The 3,717-nt window shown below is 52.5% G+C and overlaps 1 long non-coding RNA gene across 1 annotated transcript in view; it reads left to right on the top strand.

Annotated features, from left to right (window-relative positions):
- LOC109290124 overlaps positions 1-3,185 on the top strand; it is a 19,661-nt gene extending 16,476 nt beyond the window's left edge. Inside the window, exons 2-3 of the long non-coding RNA XR_002095532.1 lie at positions 2,926-2,929; positions 3,176-3,185. This is a non-coding gene — a long non-coding RNA (uncharacterized LOC109290124). The remainder of the gene's footprint in view (positions 1-2,925; positions 2,930-3,175) is intronic.
- Positions 3,186-3,717: the final 532 nt, after the last annotated feature.

The following is a 3,717-nucleotide window of genomic DNA, read 5'->3' as shown; positions in this document are numbered from 1 at the left end:
GGGAGGTGTTGGGGGAAAGACATGGAGTAGCCGCCTGGTGGCACATGGAACCAGAGCTTTTTGCCACTGTTCCCTGCCAGCCTGCTTCCCTCCCCAGTGCCCCAGCACAGCTGGGGACAGAGGAGCTGTGTGGGGATCTCACTGCTGCTTGCCCTGCACTGCCCTGGTGACACGCCAAAAGCTCAAAGCTCAGTTGGAGTTGCAGCTAGCACATGAAGGGTAACAAGAAGGGTTTCTACAAGTATGTCAGTAGCAAGAGGAGGATCAGGGAAAGTGTGGGTCCCTTAACTTTGTGACAGATGATGAAATGCTCAATGACTTTTTTAGCTTGGTTGGTCTTCACAGGCAAGTTCAGCTGCCAGACTACTGCATCTGGCAGCACAGTTTGGGGAGGAGGTGAGCAGCCAACAGTAGCAAAAGAACAGGTTAAACACTATTTAGAAAAGACGGACATATAGAAGTCCATGAGGCTGGATAGGATCCACCCAAGGTTGCTGAGAGAGTTGGCTAATGTGATTGCAGAGCTACTAGCCATCATCTTTGAAAACTCTTGGCAGTCAGGAGAGGTCCTGGATGATTGGAAAAGGGAAAACATAGTGCCCATATTTAAGAAAGGTGTGGCTGCTGGGCCTCCAATAGCTGCTCTTGGGCGGCCTTTGCTCTGGTGGTAGAAGTCAAGCACCTTACAGACTCATGTCACAGACCGAGTAGATGTCTCCCCCTCGTGTTGCCTCCCCCGTTCTCGCCTGCTACAACTTGTTCCTCAGTGGGTGGGATTGGTCACTGAGTGCACTCGGTGGCCCGTGGTTTGCCCGGCGGTCATTCACGGGGCTCCACCACCCCTACACCCCGGCCTCATGCCTCCTTTGGTGCATCGTCCATCTGTTGGCCTCGACCCCTCCATGGGGATAAAGCCTTCCGACTTGGCGTCTAGGTGCCTATGGCCTATAGCCAGATTTGTCTGTGTGGGCCTACCCCTCGGCCTTTCTTGCCTCTGCCCCTTCTTTCGGGGAAACACAAAAAAGGTAAACCTTCTGAGGCTTCTCCTCAGCCCCGTTCCTTGGGGATACCCGCACTCTCCCCCTATGCCCCTTTGCACAGGGTAACTAAATAAACTTAGTAACAAAATACCGACTAATAAGCCACTTCCTGGCATGGTGGCCCCCTGCTCCCTTACTATCCTTCCCAGGCTCTAGCTGGGGGGGGAGTTGCTTTACTCCTGACCCATCACCTCCAGTATTCACTCCCATCTGCCCATCAACCCGGCTGGGACCGGCAGTGATACCTGCCCCAACTGTAAACCCCTCAGGGCTCTCCTGGGGTCTTCTCCCTTTGGCATGGCTTCCTCTGTGCCCCTGTTGTCCCAACAATCCCACCTGGGGTCAGCTCTGCCTCCAGGTGCAGCTCTAGCTCTGCCTCTGGTCGACATGCTTGTCGATCCCTCACCGTCCCGTGTGGGCTTCAGTCGGGGTGCTCCACCTTGCACTGCCAGCATCTGCCCCTGCTTGCCAGGCTCTGTGGGTCCTGTGGGGAGGATCCTTTTCACTGCCGGCGGCTGCTGCAGCTCCTCTCCTGTGCTGCCCATCTCCTCCATGGCATCGGTCGCCATTTTTATCTTTGCTGGCCGGCGTCTGATGCTGATGTCATCAGCTGGCCATAATTGAATAAAGAGGTGGCTGACAATCCACGCAGGCTCTTCATTCTGTCCCTTTTGTGCTGCGTCTCATGCTGCCAGTAAGCAACCTCCATTACTTTTTTCCCTGGGACAAAAGGTAAAAAGGAGGATCCAGGAAATGACAAAACAGTCAGCCTCACCTCAGTCCCTGGAAAAATCATGAAGCAGATCCTCAAGGAATCCATTTCTAAGCACTTGGAGGAGAAGAAGGTGATTAGGAATAGTCAGCATGGATTTTCCAGGGGTAACTCATGCCTGACCAACCAGACTGCCTTCTATGATGAGGTGACTGGCTCTGTGGATGCAGGGAGACCAGTTGATGTGGTGTACCTAGCAAGTCTTTTGATGCAGTCTCCCAGAAAAGCTAAGGAAGTATGGGCTGGATGAATGGACTGTAAGGTGTATAGAAAACTGCCAGGAGCATCGTGCTCAGAGAGTAGTAATCAATGGTTGGATGTCTAGTTGGCAGCCGGTATCAAGTGGTTTTGTTCAATGCCTTTGTCAACGACGTGGAAGATGGCATACAGTGCACTCTCTGCACATTTGCAGATGACATCAAGCTGGGGGGAGTAGTAGATACACTGGGGGGTAGGGCTAGGATTCAGAGTAACCTAGACAAATTGGAGGATTGGGCCAAACAAAATATCATGAGCTTCAACAACAACAAGTGAAAAGTCCTGAACTTAGGCTAGAACAGTCTCATACACTGGTACAGGCCAGGGGTTGACAGGCTGGGAAGCAGCTCTGCAGAAAAGGACCATGGGGTTACAGTGGACAATAAGCTGAATATGAGCCAGCAGTGTGCCCCTGTTGCAAAGAAGGCTTACAGCATACTGGGCTGCATTGGTATGAGTGTTGTCAGCAGATCAAGAGAAGTGATTATTCCCCTCTATTCAGCAGTGGTGAATTCACATCTTGAGTCCTGTGTTCTGTTTTGCCCCTCCCTCCCATCCCCGCCGCCACACACACATGCTACAGAAAGGGTGTGGACAAATTGGAGAGGGTCCGGGGGGGGCAACAAAAATGATAAGGGGGTGGGGCACTTGACCTATGAGGATCGGCTGAGGGAACTGGGATTATTTAGTGTGGACAGAGAAGACTTAATAGCAGCCTTCATCTATCTGAAGAGGCGTTCAAAAGACTAGAGCTAGACTATTCTCAGTGGTGGCAGATGACAGAACAAGAAGCAGTGGTCTCAAGTTGCAGCAAGGTAAGTTTAAGTTAGATATTAGGAAGAATTTTCTTATTAGGAGGGTAGTAAAACAGTGGAACAGTTTACCCAAAGAAGTGGTGGAATCTCCATTCTTGGAGTTTTTCAAGACCTGGCTTAACAAAGCTTTGGCTGGGATAATCTAGTTGGGGATGGTCCTGCTTTGAACAGTGGGTTGGAATAGATGATCTTCTGAGGTCCTTTTCAACTCTAATATTCTATGATTTTAACTTTCTGCGAAGAAAATTCAGGCTTATGAAAGCACTCCAGGGTGCATGTGCCCCTGTCAGGAATGAATTTGCTACCAACAGGAGGAATTCAGTCCAGGGCTGTTCACCCTCCTGCCTTGACTGGGCCCCCTGAAGCAGCCAGGTAGAGTCAAGGATCCTCCAGGTGCCAGCCCCAGGTGCCAGCCCCAGCATGGGGGGAAGTGGGGGGGTCAGGCCTGGGCTCTAGGGAGTGGCAGGGATCTGTCGAGGAGTGGGAGACAGCTCCCAGCCATGTAGAGCCCAGGATCACAGTGCAGCTCAGTGGTGCTGGCTTGGGGCAATGGGGCAATGTCCTGTGCCCAATCATGGGGGTGTTATCAGTGCCGGGACTAGGGCAGAGAGAAGCAAGGGGGAAGCAGAACTGGGACTGGGGAGGGTGGAGATGCGAGGGGAAAATAGCGATAGGGATTGGGGAGAAGACATGAGGGAGAAGCAGTGCTGGTCCCCCCGTGCTCTGCTTTTCCCTGGCATTGCCCCCCTGGTCCCAGCATTGCTCAGCTCTCAGCTTCCTCCAGGCGCAGGTGAGGAGTGGGAGTCAACTGGGGTGTGAGCTGCATGGGCAG

Source organism: Gavialis gangeticus, unplaced genomic scaffold (genome assembly GCF_001723915.1).
Source record: "Gavialis gangeticus isolate Ggan-Ray unplaced genomic scaffold, GavGan_comp1, whole genome shotgun sequence".
In the NCBI taxonomy this organism is placed as follows: Eukaryota; Metazoa; Chordata; order Crocodylia; family Gavialidae; genus Gavialis; species Gavialis gangeticus.
The sequence above is the reverse complement of the archived record's forward strand: the minus strand, read 5'-3'. Positions and strand labels throughout refer to the sequence as shown.